Source organism: Lactuca serriola, chromosome 8 (genome assembly GCF_051521515.1).
Source record: "Lactuca serriola cultivar US96UC23 chromosome 8, Lser_US96UC23_V15, whole genome shotgun sequence".
NCBI lineage: Eukaryota > Viridiplantae > Streptophyta > Magnoliopsida > Asterales > Asteraceae > Lactuca > Lactuca serriola.
The window spans coordinates 250,586,402-250,612,501 of NC_136415.1; positions in this window are offsets into that span (position 1 = coordinate 250,586,402).

Here is a 26,100-nt window from a genome sequence, read left to right on the forward strand (position 1 = left end):
CAAAGTAAATATATCTCTGACTTGCTTGTTAAGTATTCTCTCAGTGACTGCAAACCAACATCTACCCCGGTATCTAAGACTGATAAACTACACGCTGATCCAACTGGAACTGATGTCAATCACTCTCTTTATCGAGGAATGATTGGATCCCTCTTGTATCTCACAGCAAGTCGTCCTGATATCATGTTTGGAACCATTCTCTGTGCTCGATTCCAAGCTAATCCCAAAGAATCTCACCTCACGGCTGTCAAACGTATCTTTCGATACTTAAAGGTAACTCAAAACCTTGCACTGTGGTATCCTCGCGACTCAGCATTTGAACTTTATGGATACACTGACTCAGATTATGCAGGATGCAATTTAGACAAAAAAGAGTACATCTGGTGGATGTCACTTCCTTGGCAACCGTCTCATCAGCTTGTCTAGCAAGAAGCAAACATCAGTTGCCATCTCAACTGCAGAAGCTGAGTATGTTGCCGCTGGAAGATGTTGTGCTCAGCTCTTATGGATTCAAAATTAGCTTCTCGACTATGGGTTCAAGTTCTTAAAGACTCCCATCTATTGTGACAACACCAGTGCCATTCAGATCACAGAAAATCCTGTTCAGCACTCAAAGACAAAGCATATCGAGATCAGACATCACTTCATCAGAGATAATGTTGAAAAGGGAAAGGTCGTTCTTGAACATGTCAAGACTTCGGAGCAACTTGCTGATATCTTCACAAAGGCACTGGATTCTCAATCAACTGCTCACATCATTGGAGAACTGGGAATGATTTCCTTGTAATTAATTTTGATTTTTAATTGTGCTAATGTTTGATTTGGTCTTATAAGCTGATGTACATTGTGCTGATGATAACATACTGATGATATTTGCTTTGAGCACTTTGGTTTGATTTCTTATCCTTATCTCTTCTTCAAGTCTTCTAAATAAAAGTTGAATGATTCACTGTATTAAACCATACACTGATAACGACTTGAAACTCTTTGCCGATGGTTAGATCAAAACACCAAGATCTATCACACGCAACTACCCCTTCTTACCAATCTAACACTGACTCTGTGATTCAGTGTGCCAAAACACACACTGATGAGAATCTAAAATCTTTGCCAATGGTTAGATCAAAACACCAAGATCTATCACACGCAACTACCCCTTCTTACCAATCTTACACTGATTCTGTGATTCAGTTTGCAAAAACACATGCTGATGAGAGTCTAAAAATCTTTGCCGATGGTTAGACCAAAACACCAAGGTTTATCACACGCAACAATCCATTCTTTACCCTCCTATTATTCAGTGTCTAATGATTCAGTAAGATAAACCACTCACTGATGAAGTCACAACACTCTATGCCGATGGTTAGATAATGTAACGAGTATCTATCACACGCACCAATCACCTTGCTAGCCCTGAATAAGCAAGCTGTACTTTGAATTGACGGAGAAATTTCTTCAGCACGTAACATTCGTGACACTGAGCTCAGCGCTTCCGCAAACACTGATAGTCGCTTCACCTTCAGACAACGACTCTTTTATCCAACGGCTACTTTACACTCTGACAGGTTGTTACGATGCGCCGTTTTAATTAATGAAGATCATCATCATCTTTTTAATCAAGACAATCATTATCTTTTTAATCAAGATAATCATTCCTTTTTAAAACCCTCTTCATTCCATATTTATACCTCTCTCTCCTTTGGTTTATCTTTTTCTCCCAAAATCCTTGAACCTCTCTCAAAACCCTAGAACTCCAAAATACTCTCAAATGGCGGCATCTTTGTTCACATACTCCTCAGCCTCTCGAAGAGTCATTCCTGCTCCAAACTCTCCTCCTCTTCCCATTCACATCAAGGCCACCAATGTCGTTTTTAACCCTGACATCGCAGAAGTGCATCGAGGTCTTGGACTCGATGATTTCGTAAATTTCTTGGCCTCTTGCCGCCTTCGATATGCAATAAGTGATGTTCCGTCCGAGTTCTTCCCTGAACAAGTTTGTGAATTCTACTATACTGCAACAGTTAATGAAGAGAACAATACCATCACCGGAACCATTGGCCATGGTAGACACTCTGTCTTCATCACCGCAGAACTTCTCAGTGCTGCCTTGAGGTTACCAATTTTCTAACCCTTCTCTGAACCTCCTACTATTGAAAGATGTAAACAGATGTTTGATCAACTGGGCTATGATCATTCAAAAGCTGGCACTCGATCAGCTCTTATTCTTCGTCAGTGCATGACCCCAGGCTGGAAGTTTTTCACTGGTGCTCTATGCAAATGTGTGGGACACAAGTCTCGCAGTGGTGACCAATTGAGCAATTATGAGCAGCAAGTTGTCTGCTCTCTTCTTCTCAACAAGAGACTGGATTATGGGGCACTCTTCTTTGATCAGCTTGTTCAGCTTCTACGTGCAAATGTGCGTGCTGATCATGTTCCTTTTCCACGCTGGCTTGCTTTGGTGTTTGACAAATTCTTCGCTCCTGAATACTTTTATCACTCTGGGAATCCAATTCAATGCCCTCGAATGTCAGTTCGTATGTATTAGGATGATCCTCTGGATACTGACATTGGTATCTCGGATAGGATGAGAGAATGGATTGCTAATCCATACACTGTGCCCTCTCTCACCGTTGACACTGATGAAGGAGGTGCTGATGGTAATCATATGGATCATGCTGATCAAGAGGTGGACCATCATGACCGTGAACATTTCTCTCCTCAACTTTCTCACCATGTCATCTCAGACACTGGCAAAGTCTCTCCAGCTTCACTGGATTTCATACCTCAGGGGGAGCATCCTTCTCAGGGGGAGCATCCCTCACAAGGGGAGCATCAGTCTCAGGGGGAGCATCCGTCACCAGCAGCTCATCACTTCTCTCCAAGGATGCCTCCTAGCTCTCTAGTTGCCCCAGGTTCCTCAATGGTTCAACTTCCGGCTTCAGCATTTTCAGAACTGATGTCACTGACTCGGGACATCAGCGTCTACTTCGAATTGAGGCTGATGTTAAACAAATCAAGGAGGTACTCTTACTTTCTCCTCCCTCTACTCCCAAATCTGATGATGTTCAAAAAGGGGGAGATACTGATGATGATGCTGACGCTGATGATCATGCTTATGGTGAACCAAATGATCATGCTGATGATGAACCAACCACTCATGCTGATGGTGAACCAAACACATAACCTGTCATTCGTGACTCTGATTTTGCAGGGCCTAATAGTCCAGCCGCTACTGAAAAGTATGTGGAAGACAGTGAGCATGATGATGAGCATGATGAAGCTGATGATGAATGTCAAATTCTTGACATGAACTTTATTGATCCTCTCATTCCAGTTTAGCAAGAAAGCTCAGGTGACCTTGAAGAATCGTATCCTATCTTGGCCGATTCTGTTGCTGATCCAATCATCCCGGTCCAAGGAGAGGATTCAGACATTGAAAGTGAAGAATCTCATCCGCTATCTCGAAAGTGGAAGGCAGCAGATACTGACTTGGATCAGTCTCAAACTGATAATCCTTCCACTGTGAAGAAACCCAAATCCATTGTCAGCATTTCAAACCTGGCCTCTGAATGGAACATGTCCCCTGACCAAGTCAAGCAAATTCTTGATGAAGCCAATCAAGCTCAGCTTCTAAAGAACATTGCTCAAGCTGATGAATCTCTCATTCAGCACAAACTGCAGGCCAAGGGATCATTTGAAGCTCAAATGCAGAAGTTCCTGGAGTTTCAGTCTAAGGCTCAGTCTTCTCAACCTCCTTCTGGCCCTAGTAAGCCTAAGGCTGATAGTGTTCTTGACCGGATTGATCGAAAGAGATTTGAAGATGTTCTTAATCGTTGAATATGTGGAGACAAGATCATCAAAGTCAAGGCTTCTAAACCTCGAAGTGAGAAAATCCTTACGTTGCTGATCACTCGTCAAGGTTCTCAGCACTCTTATACTGAAGTGGTCAAAAGGGATGAGCTGATCAGATATGGGTATTCGGAATGGATGGAACTGCTCGATCTAGCATCCAAGCAAACATCAGCTCACTCTTCCGAACTGACTTGTACCCTTCATCTGCTGATCAAAAAGGTTCAGCGTCTGGATCTTGTTCCTAAGGAGCGACCTTAGCATTCAGGCCAAAGGCCTTCAGTTCCTAGATCTCGAAGGACCAGGTTTCATGTTGATGGAGAAGAGGTGTTGGTTCTAGACTTCGGTGTTGGTGTGATTAACAATTCTCTTCCCCTCGGTGTTGATCCGGTTCAGCATCAATTCATCTCAGCTCCTGAACATGGGATGTTCTACCTTGATAAGAACAGGAGGATGTGCTTTCAGCGCACTACTGAGATCCCAAAAGCTCCAACCACTCACCTGGTTGGCTTAAGGCAAATATGCATGAGTCATCAAGATTTATCCGGAGAGTTTCACATTCTGATCGCCATGGAGCTGCTGAACAGAAGACAGGAGTTGCTGGACAGTCCTTACTGGCCAGTTAAAATTGAAGCTGAAGCTGAGTATGAAGAATTCCTTTCCAGGGGTGTCTTAATTTAGTTTGTTTCGAACATCATCATATTGAGGGAGATTGAAAGGTCAAGCCTTTAAATATGATAATGTTTAAAACAGACTCAGCATCAGCACGTAGCTCAGCATCAACGTCAGCACGTCAGCAGCTTAGTTTGTAATAGTTTAGTCTTTTCAGTACGTTGTAACAAATCTTGTACTTATCCTGTTTCCTTAGTTATCTTGATTTATTAGCCGGCATATCCCTGAATTGTAGGGATCGTCTAGAATAGCAGTATATATTGTTTTGTATAGGTTTGTGAATGGTCACGCCTTTCACAAACCCTAATCGTCGCTTTGTGCACACGATAATCTCTTTGCGAGATTATCATTCTTAGTGAAAGTTTTCTTTGTGAATTTCTCTTGTTCTTATTTGTAGTCATTGTTTGATATTTCGATTGATCTAAAGGCCTCTTCAGCCTTCGGGACAACCAGTCCGCCCTGGGTATCTTGGCCTACAGCACAAAGCAGGACCCGCCTCAACCCAACTCCAGTCCAACAAACCATGTGCACATAAACATACAATCATATAGCAATTCACAGTCAATAAGCAGATCAAACAGATCACATAACATATCATCATCCTAACCAGGATACCGACCTAACCGGTCACTAGCATAGCATTACCCTATCTCTCAGGATACTGATCTCAACCAGGTCTCTAACATATACCATCCTAGCTACCAGGATGCAAACATATCAAGCAATAACATAACAACAAATACCCGGATCTCAATCCGATAAGGGCCGGCCTTGGTGCCTTAGACCCTGTTGATATAGTGAGGATAACTCACCTCGAAACTGCTGACTGAACAGACAACCCAAGCTGCTTCGATCACTGATACGATCTCCTCCACTGGACAACCACCAAAGCACTGAACTCAAAACAATATCCAACAATTACCAAGATGCCCCTGGAAACCACTAGTCAACCCTTGGTCAAAGTCAAAGTCAAAGTCAACCCCTGACTGACTCTACTCGCCGAGTCAACCCGATGACTCGCCGAGTCCCCAAGCTCAGAATTCCCCCAGTCCGCGACTCAACTCGCCGAGTCACCCCGAGACTCGCCGAGTCCAACAACTCTGAGTCCACACACACACAACTCACCGAGTCATCCCTTGACTCACCGATTCACGGCTCAACCAGAAAAGATTGGGACTCTTCGACAAGACTCGTCGAGTCCAAGAACAGACTCGTCGAGTCTAAGGCTATCTTCAACCTACTCGCCGAGTTGTTCTTCCAACTCGTCGAGTTCCAGGCCATCTTCATCCAACTCGCCGAGTTGTTCTTCCAACTCGTCGAGTTCCAGCCTATCTTCAAGCAACTCGTCGAGTCTACCCATGTGACTCGCCGAGTACCATCGGTCTGAATCCATACAGAAGCATTCCAGGCCATGCAATTGATCCAAAACGTAGATCTAGCCTCCTACAACCCATCCATCACGTAAAGTGGCAAACTTTACGTGAATCCAAAGACATCTAGACCTTTTACACTCTAGGGCTAGGGTTTGGGACAAATAGCTCCTTCAAACACTTATCAACAGGGAATTTTATGCATTCAAGCCTTTCTCCATTCCAGATCTGAGGTAGCAACCTCAGATCTAACCTCTAAACTCCAATACATCACAATATATGTTTCCCCATAAACCCCAAAATGATGCATCTATATGAATACAACCCAAGAACGAGATAATACCTCAAGAAAAGATGCCCCAACAGCAAAGAAACCCGAATCTAAGCAAAGCCCCTTGTTCCAAGCCTCCTAACCTTCAAGATTTCCTCAATAATCACTTCTTCAAGCCTACAAATGCACTTTGATCCTCTCATACATGACAATTAGGGTTTCTGGACTTAAGAGAGAGTAGAGAGGCTGGGGGAAAGGATGTTATGTTCTTTATATAGGGCTCAACCTCTGGATTTAGGGTTTTCTGCACTCAGCACCAACTCGCCGAGTCCACCCATGCTACTCGCTGAGTTGGTCATTTAACACGTGACTAGAGTCGCGACCCTACTCGCCGAGTCGCTTCTTCCCATTTTACTCTTTTAGCCCTTCAACTTACCCTTGCTAAACCGGGATGTTACACACCTCACTAGATGTGGACTGGAAAAGTTTCCGATCTGGATCACATCAAGATTTTGGGTTGTGAGGCTTTCGAGGCACGATACTCACGATAAGCTTGAAACTCAAAGTGAGAGGTGTATTTTCATCGCCTACCCACATAAATCCTTTGGTTACCTCTTCTATAGACCAAATGAGAATGTGGTCTTTGTAGCAAGGAGGGGAGTCTTTCGTAAGAGAGAGTTCATAAGCCAAGGAAACAGTGGGAGGCAAATTGACCTTGAAGAAATTCAAGAGTCAAGTGGTGAAGGAAACTCAAACCCTAGCAATCAACATGAGGAGGAAACTCTTGTTAATCCGACTGACAATTCGGTACCTCTGAGACGTTCCACGAGAGTTAGGAATGCACCTGAGCATTACTATGGTTTCCATATTACTGCGGAAGGTGATACACTTATCAGTGATAACACACTGATAAGTCTGGATGAACCTAACAGCTACACGGAAGCCATGGCAAGCCCTGAGGCTGCTAAATGGAAAGAGGCTATGGACAACGAGATACAATCCATGTATGACAATCAAGTTTGGAACTTGATTGAAAATATACCAGGTCATAAGACAGTTGGGTGCAAATGGATCTTCAAGAAGAAGACCGACATGGATGGTAATGTACACACTTATAAGGCACGAGTGGTTGCAAATGGATTTTCTTAAACTCCGGGAGTTGATTATGATGGTACCTTTTCACCAGTAGTGAAGATTATGTCTATTAGGGTTATGTTAGCCATTGCTGCATTTCATGATTATGAAATATGGCAAATGGATGTCAAAACTGCTTTCCTTAATGGAAAGCTAGCTGAGGATGTTTACATGATTTAGCCAGGGGGTTTTGTTAGTACAGAGTACCCTAATAGAGTGTGCAAGGGCGAGAAATCCATTTATGGATTGAAACAAGCGCCACGCAGATGGAAAGTTTTTTTCGATGAGAAAGTCAAAGAGTTTGGATTTTCGAGGAGCGAAGATGAATCTTGTGTATATGTCAAGGCTAGTGGGTGTATAGTTAGCTTTTTGGTACTGTATGTGGATGACATACTACTCATGGGAAATGACATCCCAACTTTGTAGGAGGTTAAGTCCTGGCTTGGGAAGTGTGTCGCTATGAAGGAACTTGGAGAAGCTGCCTATATCCTGGGGATAAGGATTTTGAGAGATAGGAGTAAAAGACTAATTGGACTTAGTCAGAGTACCTACTTGGATAAGGTGCTGAATAGGTTCAGCATGTAGAATTCCAAGAAAGGAGAGTTACCGATCCAAAGTAATGCCAGAGTGAGTAAGACTCAGAGCCCGAGTACAGAGGCTGAGATGGATGAGATGAGTCGAGTACCATATGCTTTCGTTGTAGTCTCGATCATGTATGTTATGAATTGTACTCGTCCTGATGTGGCCTTCGCATTGAGCATGTTCAGCAAATATCAGGGGAACCATGGCAAGGCTTACTGGACTGCAGTAAAGAAAATTCTCAAGTACCTTCGAAGGACTAAGGACTGGGTCCTTACCCTCGGTGGGAGTGATGACTTGAGAGTAGTAGGGTATAGTGATGGTAGCTTCCAGACTGATAGGGATAATTTTCGCTCTTAGTCAGGCTGGGTCTTTACCTTAAACGAAGGAGCAATTACTTGGAAAAGTTCCAAGCAGGAGACAGTGGCTGATTCAACTTGCGAATCAGAGTATATAGAGGCAAACAAGGCAGTGAAGGAGGCTATATGGCTAAAGAAATTCATTGGAGACCTTGGAGCTGTACCAACTATAAAGGAGCCCATGGAAATTTTCTGTGATAGTGAAAGTGTAGTTGCCATAGCCAAGGAACCAAGGGATCACGGAAGATCCAGACACATCGACAAAAAATACCATTTCATCGAACATCGAATAGAAGAAAGACTCCTCGTGGCAAAGAGGGTATCATCAGATGAGAACCCAACAGATCCGCTCACGAAGGGACTGTGTAGGGTTAAGCATCTCCAGCATGCGAGGCACATAGGGCTGAAGGATGATATTAGTTTTAGTAGTTAGATAGCTTTGAAATTTGTAAAGTGTAATTGACATTTGATGATAAATAAAAGTTGTTGTTTATTTATAAGTATAAGTGTTGCTATCTTTTGTCAATCGTTTACTATCATTTCAATTTTGCATGTTTTGACTTCCAGAATAATTATGTTATGGTATATCATATTATTCAAATTCTCCACAGTCAGTCATATGTTGGAAGTAGATATGAATCAAGATTATCATGAGTTGGCTTGTAGATGTCTAAGTTGTTGGATATAGCAAGAGGTGCTACAACACTCATGAGTGCTCATAAGTTCTGAGTATTGGATTCAACCCACGCTCACTTATATCACTTCATGGAATTTATCTCGAGTGATCGTGAGACGGTAATATCATATAAGTCTTCAAACCTAGAGATATGCGTTGTTAACTATGAGCTGGTTATACATCGATTGTATGAAAATGTATTGGTAACTCGATGTTATAAAACGTGCCTTTGTGTATAATTCAACAAGTAGTGGAACAAGCATATGAGTCGAAGCTTATTTGTTCCTTCTAGGATTAGAAGCGATATCTGGGCCCCTTGATTAGTATGGTCCATTTGGGTTGCATGGCATTGCAACACTTGGATAGACTAAATGAGAGAAATGACACTTAAGGATTATTAAAATATTATAAGTTCTAATATATTAATAATATTATTTAATTAGTATTGATCAAAGAATTAATTTGGAATTAATTAAGTGATCAAAAGAAGACTAATTAAATATATGGGGTTGATTGTGTAAATCATCTATTCTTGTGGTTTGTGTGGATTGGGTTAAAACCCATAAGGTGCTCCATGGTTAGTCCATGGAGGTTACAAACCCATGGATCATGGAATATGGAAATCCATGACAATTAGGGTTTACATGGTGTAACCCTACTTGTGACACAACTATATAAAGACCCCATGTTAACCAAAATCGGCCACTACAAGCAAGTAATAGAGGGATAGCCGATTTTGAGGTGTAATTATGATTCACTCAAAGTTATTCTAAGTGTTGTGGTGTTGTGTGAGACATTTGAGACATCATACTTGAGGTGCTACGCTCATAAGGTTCTCAAGGAATCCAAGCAACGAAAAGGTATGTTCTTCTACTAGCACTTATGTTTTAAAGTTCCCCATGCCATGCTAGCTAAGTTAAGAACCTTGGAAAACCATTTTCTCATGTATCTTAGTAAAACATTGATCCAAGGTTTCTAAGGTTGCATGTACACCTTGGGAGTGTTAGAATGCTCAAAACCCTTCAGGTAGATGGTGGCAGCCACCACCTAACAGTGGTGGTGGTGGCTGTTCTCGGTTTTCCAGCCAAACAAAATGCACACACAACACACGCTACAGTAGAAATACACCCATACACTTGCTTTTCCCGGAACAGGAACACATCCACCCTCTTGGTGGTGTTTGGCGACAGCGGCAACAGCAACGACAGTTAACGACGGTCCTGCGATGGTAGCCACTACCTCACGGTGGTGGCAGTGGTTTCTTTTGGTTCCCTGTCAAGCAGCCACGGTAGGAATGGTGACAACAACATATCCTAGTGGTTTTTCCAGCTTTGGCATCGATGGCGGCGACTAGAGAGTCACGAAGGCCACCACGACATCAGTCCTTCTTCGATCTTATCTGATGCAGTTTCGCTCCATTCCCTGCTAGTCTTCAACGTCGTTTGATGGTGCTATGTCGTTGGAGGAAAAATGGGTGAATGGTAGTGGTTCATTCGACTCCAACATTCGTGGTGGTCGCCGGTATTGAGGGAGACATAAGGGTGGTGCGGCGCCGTCAATAGAAGAAGGGAAATGTGGCGGCTGTTTCATATGACTAGGGTTAGGGTTATGGGTTGGATTATATACCTGACACCCTTTAAAATTCCTTCCATAATGGCAGGAATGCTCCCTCCCTCATGAAATTATTTTGATTTTTCTCCAATATTTACCCTTTAATTCCCTACTCCCATAATTATTTTTCATAATAAGTCCAACAGTTACAAAACAACCCCTCCTCTACAAATTATTCTCAAATAGAGTCCATATGTTACCATTCAGCCCCTTAGCCGCCCAAATCTCTTCAAATTAAGTCCCAATAATTTACCAAGTAATCCTTGCCTTCATAATTATTTACGAAGCAAATCCAAAACATACACTTTTAACCCCCAACTTCTAAAATTGTGATAGTTAGCTCCTCGAGACCAACACCATGCTATATAATTATTGATTTTAGGGCTACTATTCATTCATAAATTTATTTATTTATTTATTTAATAAATGGTGTGTTACAACTCTCCCCCAGTTAAATTTGATTTCCTCCTCGAAATTATTATTTTTTGTCATTCCTTACACGCCACACAACTTGAACTACATGGCCACAATCCAAAGCATAACCCCAGCCTTTCCAAGGAAACTGTAACCAACCCTCATAGGGTTCTAAAACCTAAAGATAAAAAAATTCAGTGCAATATGATCACATTTACTCAATCCGAATTAGTAGTCTCGAGATGGTCTGTCTCCCTGACAGACCGTCCACACTGGATCATTGCCAAATTCATAGCACTTATCTCCCCACTGGCTACTCAACTTCTGCTAACTTGAGATCCCTACAAAAAACCGAATCATAGATTATACGTCATTGCTAACAATTCTTTACTTGACAAAGGAGATTAGACATTCATTCAAGAGGAAGCTCATTCAAATGACCAATTTCCCAGGGATACAATGAACAAAGGGAGACCAACCGGGAGATGAACCCTTTTTGCATTGATTGGAAATGCTTCCTTTATCCCCCAAACCAACATACATATAATAAGCGGCTCATAAGCATGAACACTCATACCTGGCCCAATCATCCTCGGGCTGGAATACTAGGCATGCCTACTACGGGTCCAGTCATCCTCAGGATGGAATACCCTCATATCATGCACATGTTTGGCCTAATCAACCCTCGGGTTGGAATACCAAACATGTTAGGTCCAATCGATCATGGGGTCCGACCATTCTCGGGATGGAATACCCTAGATTGGAATACCACTATATACGAAACTCGAGTCTAAACTCATAACTTGAGATTCAAGGACCTACCCTTGTAGCTGATTATGGTTCGTCCGAACCTCAACCACGTGTCCATTACGAAAGCGCTCCAATAGGAGAAATGAACTACTAAGATCATTAGGCCCACAGCCTATGACTGGAATACCCTTACATGGTCCTCAGCATAGGTCTGGATTGCCTCTGAGCCTATAGCATGAGTCTGGTATACCCCACCTGGCCCTCAGCTCATGACGGAAATACTCCCGATAAACTATCAACATTGTCCAAAAGAAAAGGACTAACCAACGTCCTTCACCACATCAACCAGCGTTGCGATGCTAAAACCCCACCATGCATGATTCAATTATAGAATAAGTTGTTACCCAAGAAAAATCCTAAAAAACCATGGTCGCACATGACCCTAGAATAGGATGATAGTCGAACTCTAAATCCAATTTGCAAACTATAACCCAAACCTGAGCATGTACGTAAGTCAAACCAACCCTAATGCCACCTTGAACACCCACAGATACACACGAAGAATCACTACCAGGCACATACTTGGGAATCCCGGACATCATATTTTCTCACCATAAAGCCCACACCTGATCAAGACTGATTCGATTCTACTAATACAAAACTAGTCTGAGAAGACTTTTACAATTATCCCGAAGATTACCGAAACCCGAGTCTGACACGAATCAAAATCCTATTCCATCATCGTGGGGAAACATACAAAGACTTAGGAAATATAAACACACTGTACAAGGGAATTGGTGACACGTTCCTAGCTTCTCAAATGTCGCCTCTTGAATTCCTTTGAAGAATTCCTGCTTCCTGAGAGGTTCACCAATTAACGCCTGTCCGACCATTCAGGAAACCGTAACCTGAACAACAATAGATAAATCCTTCAATGGCTGACGCTCAACTTGATAATTCCTAATTCTCCCCCGCTTAGAACACTAATCACCACCCACTGGTGTGAAGCCAAAACATAACTTAACCGTACCAACCAAGTATCATCATACTCAACCATGGAATGAATAACCTACACAGAATAATCCTCCAGATACGGATCAAACGAACCCTAAGATAAGTCTGAATTCCAGCTAAAGGCCTCGGGGTTTCCATGTTATATCCACTTACAAAGCATATGCAACCACTTAATTATGATCCGGACATACCTTTGTTGCTTATAATCCAAATATAGCCGACACCAAGCCATCTTACCTCCTGAGAATGCATCTTTTGTTCACATCGCTAAGAAACTCGTGCCACATCAGACCACTTGCACACACCAACTCTATCATGTTGTCGCCGACCACTGCGACCAACATTCCTCTAGCCAAAAATACAACCTAACCCCGAAGGTCACAAACCCACTTACTCCTTCGCACATGGAAAACTGAAAGGGCACAATCCTTGCCCTTGAAAACGACACTCCAATCTATCAATTAACCATTCTACCTCCAACTGCAAAACCCCAGCTGAACATAATCATCACTCCCTTCTGGAGTCCCCGTGACTCACATTCTGGCCTTGAGCAAAACCCCGAAGCCTCAAATCTAGAAACTCATGTGGTAGCCTCTCCCGCTCAACTAGCGGAATGTAACGAGTACAGAACATCTCCCTGATCCCAAGTAACTTTAGCCCCCTGCTCATCAGAATATGTCCCAGTAACAAGTCCTGATACTAGAAAGCTCGACCAGCTCCTCCCCCTGTCGCCGTTACAGCTGTTGCAATTGCCGCAACATCCGTCTCAGCAAGGGTTGCATAGCGCCCGTCGTAATACTTAACCATGGTGGTCTTGATAGACCCAAACATCTCTGAAAACTGTGCCGGAAAAAAAAGAGCAGCAACCTCATCGTGTAGATCTCCCGAATACTAGCATCCAGATCCTCTGATCTCATCTGACCAGTAGTCCCTGTCACTGATGCTTGCCCACCCTGGCTGCTAGCTCCTGTTCCTGATCCGGATCCGGTCTCAAAATGTTTCGTAACCACCATTATGATAATAAACCAGTGAGATCTCGAATAATCCATATAATAACAGGGAACCAATTTCCCAAGCAACCATAGGGGTTGTGACTTCCTTGCCATGCGTATGGGTCTTGTGCTTTCAGTAGTACGTGCCCATACTACCTTCCACACCTACCCATATTTGTCTCAAGTATCATCACAACGCCTACACAATACACATATGCATGGTGATCACTCAATCCTCACTCCTAGAGGGAAACTAAATATCTCGTACTGGCCTACCGACCTCGAACAACCCACCCATCCATGAAACATCCACCAATCCTGCAACACTAGTGTATGCTAGCCATACATAACACTGGACCCTATAGACATTTGAATACTCGGTCCTACTCTAAGCCCACAACCAAACGAGGAACGGGAAATAAAGCTTAACCAAATATTCTCATGTTATAATATCTTAATTATGTACGACCGTGATATATACACTAAGCAACTACAATAATGATGTCAATTTCATATAAGGAAAATTCCTAGGCTATCAGGCATTATATAATCAGGAAATTCTATCATCTAATTCTGAAGATCCCTAGCCTAGTACCAGCATGTTGTTCTAACATATCACAAAATCAAATAATCTGTAAGGTATTTTGGGGTCTACTTACTGGCTCCAGCTAATCGTACCCTCTGCATCCTCCTTTGATATTTTGAAAACCATTTAAAAATCATTTTGAAAATCTTTTCCTTGGTTTGAGACTGGATTCATACGAGTGCTCCTCCAATTCACTCAAACCAAGGCAATGAAACCAACTTGTAACATCCATAAAAATCATGAAAATTTAAACTTTTTAAAACATTCAAAAACCAACAGTTATTACTAATTCGTTTTCAAAATAGTTCCATATCTGAGTATCCTAGAAATAAATTCATAAAATGTGAGGAGATGTACGATCACACCTTTGCCTTCCCGCGATCATCAGAGGTACCTGAAACCAAAATTGAAACTGTAAGCTTGAAGCTTAGTGAGTTCCCGCAAAATACCGATACATAGTAAATAACATATATGCAAATAACAGCATGTAATGGATCTACAACTTTACAGACTAGATTACCCCCTAGGACCACAATGTGAGATTGGCTTGCCTTTCTGGCCCATAGCTCACATCTAGCTTGCCCATGAGCCCACAGTACCAGTATGTCATGCCCTGCCCAACCCTCAGTTCGTATCTGGAATGCTTTTAATCCCACAGTATGAGTCTAGAATGCACTACCCAGCCCTCAGCTCGTATCTGGAATGCTCCCGAGTCCCCAATATGAGTATGGTGTGCCCTGCCCGACCCTTAGCTCATATATAGAATACTCCAGGGTTTGTTGGCTACCGCACGGAGTAGTATAACCTCAACCCATCCCACATAACATGTATGTAGGGTTTCAAAGCACTCCATTGATGATGGCAATGGGCCCCTTTGATGAATTCTAGGTTAAAAGCCCAAGACTTGTCTTTTCCCTATAAATAGTCATGTATTATTCACAATTAGGGTTAAGAGTAAGGCAAAATGTAGCCGCCACGTCGTGAGGTTTCTTATGTAGTGTTAGATTCTTTAGTCTATGCTTTAAGTGTAATTTATTCCTCTTGTTTGAATAAATCGAGTGATCATTCGACATAATCTTCATATTTGTGTTTGTTCTTATTTTCCGCATCTTGTTCATCAAATCTCAATTAGGGTTTTAATCCCAACAATGTAGAAATATAACAAACTAATGCACATACAGATAATCAGATAGTAACACAGCTAGTCCTACAAATCTATCAAACTGTCATAGTAACTAGCATGCATAACTAATTCATACTCAACATATCACCAACTACTAGGATATCAGATCCAATGGGTCGGTATTGGTGCCTTAGACCCCTTAGTAGAGTGAAGATAACTCACCTCACACTGCTGAAGTCCCGTGGATAAACTCCAGCTGCTGGTTGACAAATTCTCGAGCTGTCAATCATCAAAACAACACCCAATTAGTAATTGGGTTCCAATACATAACCATACGTCCATTCTTGGGGTAAAAGACTACTTTACCCCCAACCTAGCTTGATTCAAGTCCAAGGCCCAACTCATACTCCAAAGGCCCAAAAGTCAAGTAATGGGCCAAAGCCCAACATATGGCCTAATTTTCCAAATTGGGCCCAAACCTCTACATGGTCTTTCCTTAAGACCCATCCATTTATTCTAGTCCTAACTCTTGGTATTCCTATGGCCTAATATCACATAATCATCAAAGCCTAGTTATAGCCCACCTATGGCCTAATTTTCCAAATTGGGCCTAAGTCCTTCATATGGGCCTGATCCTAAAGCTCATCCAATTATTTTGGTCCATTTACTTGTGCTTAGATAGCCCACCAATTGTCCAATCACCAAATCCCAATGGGAAGGTCCAACTCAAAGCCCAAGTAAAATTAGGATTTTCACATGAAATGACTATTAGGGTTAAGTAGGAACACTTAACCCATTAAGGAATTAATCCATTAAGTTGAATATTGACTTAGGTTAATTGCAAATGATTATTAATTAATATTTTAAGTTTAATAAATAATTCCAGTGCAGGTCCCAATCAATTCCCAAAATTAGGGTTTCATGACATTAGGGTTTCCAACCCAATCACAACCCAATAGGCCCAAAAGCTAAGTCCTTAGATCCATTATGGTTTCATTAGGACCACTAGGGTTTCATTAGGCCCACTAGGGTTTCATTAGTCGGGCACCACCCCACTACCACCTCGGGTAGTGGTGGTTAATGGCGGCTCACAGAAACGGCCACCACATTACGATGGTGGTTATGGTTCTAGTCCATTTTGTCCAAGCATCTCAAAAGCAACTAAGCACAAGCAAAAGCACACCACCACCCAACACGATTGTTGGTGGCGGCAGCCACCACCTCACGGTGGTCGTTATGAGTTTTCTTTATTATTCTAGTCACTAATTACAATTTACAATGATTTAACCCAAAAATAAACACACACATACAAATAGATAAATACACACACAACCACCCTTATGGTGGCCGTCGGTGGTAGATGGTTGCAGCTACCACCTCACGGTGGTGGTGGTGGTTGTTCTTAGTTTTCCGGACAAAAAAACCGCACACACAAAACACGTTACAGTAGAAACACACCCACACACTTGCTTTTCCTAGAACAGGAACACATCCACCCTCTTGCTAGCGTTTGGCGACGGCGGCAACACGAGATGGCGGCAACTGCAACGGCAGTTAACGGCGGTCCTGCAATGGTAGCCATAACCTCACGGTGGTTGTGGTGGTTTCTTTTGGTTCCTAGTCAAGCAGCCATGGTAGAAATGGAGACAACAACATATCTCGGTGGTTTTTCCGGCTTTGGCATTGATGGCAGCGGCTGGAGAGTCACGAACGGTGGCCACCACAACACAACTCCTTCTTCGATCTTCTCTGATGCAGTATCGCTTCCTTCCCTGCCAGTCTTCAACGTTGCTCGATGGTGCTATGTGGTCAGAGGACGAATGGGTGAATGGTAGCGGTTCCTCCGACTCCAACAGTCGTAGCGGTCGCCGATGTTGAGGGTGACATAAGGGTGATGCGGCGCCGGTAATAGAAGAAGGGAAAGGTGGCAGCTATTTCATCCGGCTAGGGTTAGGGTCATGGGCTGGATTATATATCCGACACCCTTTAAACTTTCTTCCATAATGGCTGGAATGGTCCCTCCCTCATGAAATTATGTCGATTTTGCTCCAATATTTACCCTTTAAACCCCTGCTCCAATAATTCTTTTTCATAATAAGTCCAACAGTTACAAAACAACCCCTCCTCTACAAATTATTCTCAAATGGAGTCCATATGTTACCATTTAGCCCCTTAGCCTCTAAAATCTCTTCAAATTAAGTCCTAATAATTTACCAATTAGTCCCTACCTTCATACTTATTTACGAAACCAATCCGAATCTTACACTTTTAACTCCTAACTTCTAAAATTGTGATAATTAGCTCCTCGAGACCAACACCTTGCAATATAATTATTGATTTTAGGGCTACTATTCATTTGTAAATTTATTTATTTATTTATTTAATAAATGAGGTATTACACCTGCCTTTGGGCACTCTCTTTTGAAATGTCCGGTCTCTCCACAGCCGTAGCAGGCTCGGCTTACTCCGGTATTGGAGGCTTGGGTAACTTGTTGGGCTAGCGCCTTACAGAAATGGGCTGTATGCCCCTTTTTATTGTAATAATTGTAGTGCATTTCTCGACAAGAGCATGTGTGGTGGAAGTTTCACTTGTTGCATTTTGGTAAGTTCTCGGCATACTGCCTCAATTGCGTTGGAGCGGCAGGGGTGGTGGCAGCGTGAACAACAACAATTTGTTGTATCTTGGCGGTGTCATGTGTTGGCTGGTTCATCTTTTTGTTCCAGAATTTTCTTTTATTGCCGCCCCCTTTCATTTGCTCGGGGACGGGGGCCATGATGCCTTGGCGGACTCCATGATCGATGAACCTTTGGGCCAAGCGTTTGGCACTGTCAAAAGTAATCGGGTTTAAAGCTAACACATTCTCTTGAATTTAGGGGGATAGTCCCCAGATGTATCTTTTGTTGGATTAGATGGATAAGCCCATAACTATTATTGGTATGTACTTCACCCAAGAGTAGCATGGTCCAGTTGGGTTGCATATCATCAGGACAATTTGTTAGGACCGATTCTTGAGAGACGGTTATATATATGATTTATTTATATATTATATGTTATAGTATATTAATATGAAATCATATGTTTTAATTAGTATTGATCAAGAATTAATTTAGTGATCAAAAGAGACTAATTAAATCTATGGGGACTAATTATGGTAATTAGTTATATTTATATTTATATGTGTTGGGCTTGTGATCCATGTTGGACCAAGTTTATGTATGGATACATAAAGATTTGGGCCACATGAACCATGGATCATAAATCCATGGGTATGGTTTTGGGTTATACCCATGACCCTTGAAATCCAACATATAAATACATGTTCTTAACCTAAAAGACGCCTACATGCATGTTCTTGGATTTCATGGGTGTTTTTGGGTGCATGGAATTCTTTCTCAAGTTCCACCTTTGTCCATGATGTGTTGTGATTCCATTTGAGGCTTCCACACTATTGGGGCTAAGCTTTTAAAGGCCAAATTCATCAAGTTCTACAAGCTACACAAAGAGGTAAACTTCTAACTAGTATTTTATGTAGTTTATATCATTTATATGCTAGTTGTAGGTTTAAAGTTTTGGAAACAATATTGCATGTATAATTAGAGAAACATAGATCCAAATCTTTTAGGGTTGTATGTACACCATAGGATGTTGTAGTATATAAAACCCAACATCTTTCCACCTTTTTACTCTTCGGGGTGACCATCCCCAAACACAATTTGACTAGATCGCTGAATCTGGCAGTATAGGTTGGAATGTCAGAGCCTGTCATCTTTAGGTTCCACAGCTCTTATTCTAGCTTTTTCACTTCGCCCCTTGGGCAATACTCTTCCAACATTAAAGTCTTCAATTCTTCCCAACTCATCGAATTAGTCTCTGGGAGGGTTAATGAATTGGCATGGCCTTTCCACCAGGTACGGGCCCTGCCAGAGAAAGTGCAAGCTGCAGATTTGACTTTGCTTGCTTCGGGGCACGCACAAATTTCAAAGACTGATTTAGTTTTCTCGAACCATTGCATTAAAGTGATGACACCTCCGCTTGCATTGAAAGATTTGGGTTTGCCATTAGTGAAGCGTTTGTAGGAACATTCCCTTGTGAATCCTTGATTGTCTCCCCGGTTAGAATTTATGGTAAACATTTCATGTCCCACTGATAGCATTGGTGCTGATTTATGACATGGCAGCCACCATAGCAGCTATTACAGCAGCCTGGAAAATGGCAAGGTCGAATTGTGGAGGTGGTGGCGGCGGTGGTGGTGTTGTTCTTGTGCTTGTTTGACTTTCGTGGTGGCATACTTCTGCCACAAATTTCAAAGATGAATGAGGATAAGTCTTCCATAGTGGTTACAAGTTGGATGTCATGAAACTAGATTATATAAGTTCTATATGTATTGTGTTCTGACTTTAAAGTATTTGCAAACAATTCATAATAGAAGTCCATGTAAAATAAACTTATGAATCACAATGATAATCTGTGCCTTGATCCATACCAGGTTCTTCTAAAATCACTTGGTGTATACAAGTTATATTTAATTAATATTGAATAGTTCGTCGAATAAGTGGGTTTACCCTAAGCCCACAACCAAACAAGGAATAGGACTTAAAGCGGACTCACCAATCCTAAGTCTAAAGGATATTAATTATATATGAATCAGACGTATACATTAAGCAATCAAAGATTCACTATGAGTAAACCATTTGTACAACCAATGTTTTGAAACTTGTGGTAACACTCCCAATGAAATTAAATGCATGCCAATTTCATTGATATAATTTAGTACATAGTGTTTTTGGAAAATTTGACCTCGATGCAGGTCTACATTACATCAATGTAAGGGAAATTTTTGATAGCATCACGAACCCTCGAATAGTGTAGTCACTTAATCGTAGGGTCGAATCTATATATAGAAAAGAGTAGCACCAACACCAACTCGTAAACCTAGTTTATATCAAAATGTGAGGACTGTATGCACTACTCGCGTCGGGTGTTGCTCTGAGGGCCATGAAATGAAGTCATGAAATCTTGCATTGCCCTGGTCTCTGCTTTGGATTCTACCACTTAGAGTTCTGCCTCTATTACACGTGCTTCTAATGAGGCTTGATGTTCTCGAAGCTTTCTAACCTCGGCTCGAGCTATGGTCACTTGTTCATGAAGAGCCTCGGTGTGGCTCTTGTTCTTAGGGGTGCAAACGAGCCGAACCGAGCCCGAGCCTGGCTAGGCTCAGTTCGGGCTCGTTTAAGTTATATAATGCTTGAGCTCGACTTGATTCGAGCTTCCTAGTACTAAGCTCGACTCGAGCTCGTAAAGAATTATACAAGCTCGGCTCGGGCTCGGCTCGTTTTTTATCTGACTTGTCTAAATAAGCTTAAGCTCGGCTCGAGCTCGTTAAGAAGCTCGTTTACTAATACCCTAAATCCATAATTTCCCTAATATGTTTTTATTTTAATATATTTAAATAATATTAAATTATATTATATAAAGGCTCATTTAGGCTCGCGAGCCTAATCAAGCTTAACGACATAGGCTTGAGTTCGAGCTCGTTTAATAAACGAGCTTAATCTTAAGCTCGAGCTCGGCTCGGGCTCGTTTAAAATCGATTTCAAGTCAAGATTTTAACGATCCGATCTCGAGTAGCTCGCGAGTAGCTTGGCTCGTTTGCACCCCTACCTATTCTGATCATGGTCTTCGTCCAGGCGACAAAGGCAAACTACAATGATTTCGGTGGTGGCGCCAATTTCCATGATGTCGTTAGCGGATGCCCTTGCTTGTTCACCATGGCAAGCGATGCGACGAAATATGACAGGGAGAGCCTTGTATGCTGAGCCCTCTCTGTCGAGATTATAGAAACCTTGTTCCATACAATTGGGTGGGAGTTGGCCCTGTTCCTGACTCCATTTTTTCAAATCTACCGCCCATCGAGGCGTCGGGCCCTGGAAATTTTGTCTGGGAGTGGGGCTTTGGATAGCTTGGGGTGGATTGTACACCTCTGGTTCTGAGTCGGTGTCGCCCTGATCCTCCACCTCATCTTCTTCCTCCGAATCATTTTCTCCCTCCAAATCGCCTTCGGGATATTCTTCCATCATTTCCTCAGGATCCTCCTCGAGATCCTCTTCGATCCAGCCACCATTCCCTTGGTTAGGGAAATAGGGGTCTCCTAGTATATGAAATCTCGTCATTGTGTCTGTGCGAGAATATGGATATGAGAAATATATGAAAATTTTAAGTTGTAATATTTTTGAGGGAAAATAAAATTTTAATAGAAATATTTTAAATAAAATTGTGGCCCATACCGGGTCCTCGTATAATTACTTAATGCATACATGCTATACATAATCAAGATCGAATAGACCGTCAGATAAGTCGCTCCACTCTATACCCACAACCAAACTAGGAATAGGATTTAAAGTGAAATCACAATTCCTAGGTCTGTAGAATCTTAATTATATAAAACCTTAACGTATATGCTTTGCAATTATAGATTTACCAACAAAGGTCTTTAGTTTTTATGTGAAGGATTTGATTTATTTTTGTGAGAAGGTTCCTTACGATTACTAGTTTTAGTAAATACCGAGGCCTAAACGTTGTTGTTACGGTTCTTATAGTATCATAAAATATTCATATAGTATTTTAAGCTTTTATGTTTGGTTCTAGAGTTTCTTGGTATGATGGGTTGGTTAGTTTTAGACTTGCTGTTCACAACGACCATTCATCGGCATACGTTGGTCATATCCTAGATAAATATAGTTGATGAGGCTATATTCATCCCCAATCTGATTACATACCCCAAGGCCTACACGTAGTGTTCAGCTCATTGAAATACTTTTTGTTTTTTTATTGTTACGATACTGAACTTAGTGAATATGATTATACTTGTACACTTAAAAACATATCACAATATATTAAAATATACTTGCATGAAAATGTTACGTCAGACAGTTTTAGTACCATTGTGTTTATAGTTTGTATATCTTACGTGGTTTGGTATACTTAGTTCACTATAAACAATGCTCTGATACCAATCTGTCATACCCCCAAACCAGAAGGACGGAAACGTTCAGGGACAGGTGACGTCATGTACAGTATCAAAACAGTTGAGTAATAGTAAAGATAGCAAACGCAACCATCATAAATATAATTTAAAAGGTTACATTGTTGCGTGAGTTACATGTTTCCAAATAAATTACAATATGATGACAAAATGAGTTTTTAACTAGCGCCTTAGCATCTCGTCTTCAAAAGCTGGTGATTACCTGTGTTACTGATTCCCTGAGAATACAAGTTGTTTTTGAAAAAATGTCAACAATTAAGTTGGTGAGTTCATAAACATTTTGTATGAGAAAATATAAGCCTCTCCGTGTAAAGTAATTGTGTTTGTTTCCAGAAAATCCGATATTTTCCGTAAAATGAGTTGTAAGCCGGTTGTTCGTAAAATGATAGTGTTTGTTCCAGAAAATCCAATATTTTCTATAAAATTAATTGTAGTCTTAAATGTTCCAAGACCGAAATGTATAAGTATTTTCCATACTGAAATAGTATATGTAGTTTTATACGTATATAAAACCATTTAAATGTTTGTTAGCCCCGTAAACCAAAATATATTGTTAATACCCCATGTAAGTTATTACAACCATATTAGCGACTAGTTGGCCTGTGATGACGTTCTTCAGGCGTCGGAATGTAATCACATTTGTCACCCCAGACCTGCCGGTCTAACTACAGCTAACAGTTTAGGTGCATGGTTGATAGTCCCGTATAGATCTATACATATGTGTCACGCTCTCCCTCCAGTAGACTCTTGTTATAATACAGGACTTTTGTTGATAATTACATAATTACTTGAAGACGTGTCTCAAAAATTTATTCATTAATAGATTTACGTCAAATGAAATGAAAATCATTTTTCTTGTAAAAGTATGTATCACCTTTTCGTTGTGTGAAAATAATTATATTTTTATGTAATTATTCATTTATCCGAAAAGGGTAAAATAACGTAAATATTCCACAAACCATACCTATTATAGTTTGAAAATGTATGTTCCGTTGAAATGAAAACATTCGCATTTTAACAACTTTGCGTGTAAAAGTTTATAATTTTGTTAGTAACGTTATTTTACGTATTTAACATTTTTACATAACATGTATAAAATATAAGAAAACATAATAAACGGTTTGTATTTTTACACAAGTTTTCTTGTGTTTTACTTGTATCCCTCCCCCCCCCCCCACACACCCCCCAAAAAAAACATAGAAAAATCTTGCAAAATGTGGGGGTATGAACTCACTTATGTGTGTTTGCGGTTAGATATTGATGTGAAAAAATGATCGTCGAGTTTAGAGTACGTGACGGCAGACGTATCCTAATATTTTAAACACATCATGATGTGTGTAAGTTAATTAAACTATTAAGAACACGTTGTAAAATACTAGATAATAAGAAGTACTTACAACAATTATTTAGGAGCTATCTTGATGAATTTGTTTACTAGAAATGTTATATATATGAAGGAAGGATAAGGTGAAGTGATGTGATATTTTCCTTGGTAAGTGTAATTATCTTATTGGGAAAGTAATCCACCAATCAAAATCAACACAATTAGGTCAATGGGGGGGGGGGGGTTGATGTCGGCTAAAGTGCTACCAAAATCAAAGGTGATTTCAGCATTGGCACAAACCAAAACAACTTTGTGACTTTGGTCTTGGCACAAACCAAAATCACATGTGATTTCGGTCTTGGCTCAAACCGAAATCACATGTGATTCCGACATAGTGCCAACCGAAATCCCATGTTCTTTGTGGTTTGATTATTTTGATATTTGACTCCTTTAATTCATTGTTGATTTGTTGACTTGGAAAGTTTTATTATGTCATGGTTTTTAACACACACACACAGATATATATATATATATATATATATATATATATATATATATATATATATATATATATATATAAACTTATATAAACATACCTTATTAGCTTTCAAAGTATTATAGCATCAAGTTACATTTTTGAATTCACTTGTACACGTTTAAGTTTAGACCTTGTTTGTTCTAGAAAATTTCCAATCGCCACATCTTTTGCATCCTTCCCTTATTGGCTAGTAGGAGATCTTTTATTTGTTATGAATATTGTGGCTATCGTCTAATGGGCGAGTGGGACTCTCTGATTGGTCCCACGTTTGTCGGGATATAATTTCCTAGATATGGGGTTAAGGCGCGGCTCTGCACATTAACCACCATATTGGTGATCTTCGCGTTGGCGAAGGCCCGGACTTGGCTTTAGATTAGGCTCTGGCTAGGCCAGGCCCGGTGCTAGTTTGACTTCTTTTTTTGACGCTCCCCTGAGGGATACTTTAACAATAACATTAATAGAGTTACATAAACATAACTAAATTAAAAGTTAACATACAAAAATTTAACTAAACAATTCTGACATAGATTACTCATCATCATATGCAGTCTGCCATTCAGGAAACTCATAAAGGAACTTTCTTTTCTTCGCAACATTCCATTCTACTATTGCATTCATGTCTATTCCCTCAGACCTCATTTCAGGTGCTTGCTTTGAAAAATATATTTCTATAGCCCATATCTGTTGTCTAGTTCTATTATGGATTCTTTTGCATCTTTTTTCCAAGTTAGTCTTTCTTGAATCTGAGCTTCAACATAACTCAATCCTCCCTTTGAAATATGGAAATAGAAAGAGTGGATTTTAATTTCTCTTTCTTTCGCTGTTATGACCTCCTTGACCTTATTAGAATCCCTTCATTCTAAAAGTGATTCATCATTAAGATGTTTAAACTTATGGGCGATCTGAGAGACATTTTTTGGTAGAGAAGAAGAGGAAGATATGTTTTGGTACAAAATAAGATCACATATGTAGTTTATGTATAGATATTTGATAGGTGGTAAGTGGTCTGTTAGGTGGACATTGAATTCATAATTTATAGTACAAAATATAATTTGCCAAGTAAAGCTCATCATTACTAAATAATAGTACCATATACAACATAGCAGAAAAGTAACAAAAAACACCATAACATTTAATTAAACATCATAATCTAATACACTACATTATAATAATAAGCTTCTTTTTATATTCCGAGGTAATTCCACGAGAATTTATTTTTCTCTATATTAACCCATGCTTGTTTCTTATTCATCTCCATCATAGCAAGCATCAGATCTTCCTTTCCCTACTTTATAGATTTTTTAGACTCTTTTTTCATTTGCTTTGTTTCCTTTATTTGTAATTTTTTGTTTTATCAATTTAGTGTTTTCCTGATTTCTTTTTCTTTCCCATCAATTGTAACCCTTCGTGCACGAATGTAGTGAATGTTTTCCTCCAGTTCTTCTTCTTTCTCTTGTACTTCCTTCTTCTTTCATTTAGACATCTTCCAAGGTATAAAAGTATTATTAGCGTCAGAAGGTTATTGATGGGATAAGAAATTTTAGACCACTCCTTTGAAGGAGAAGAGGAAGACATTTTTCTAATAAAAAATCCACTTTACGAACGAAAATTTGTAAGGAAGTTTGGTATGTGATTCTTAAGATTCTATCCTCTTTATATAGAATTTTCTTTATATGTAGTTGGCAAGTTAATCATCATTTTAATTTGATTACGAAAAAGTATATTTGAACTATGAAATTCATGCATTTAATAAAAATTGTCACTTCACCAATGACTTATTGTTTTACATGGGACT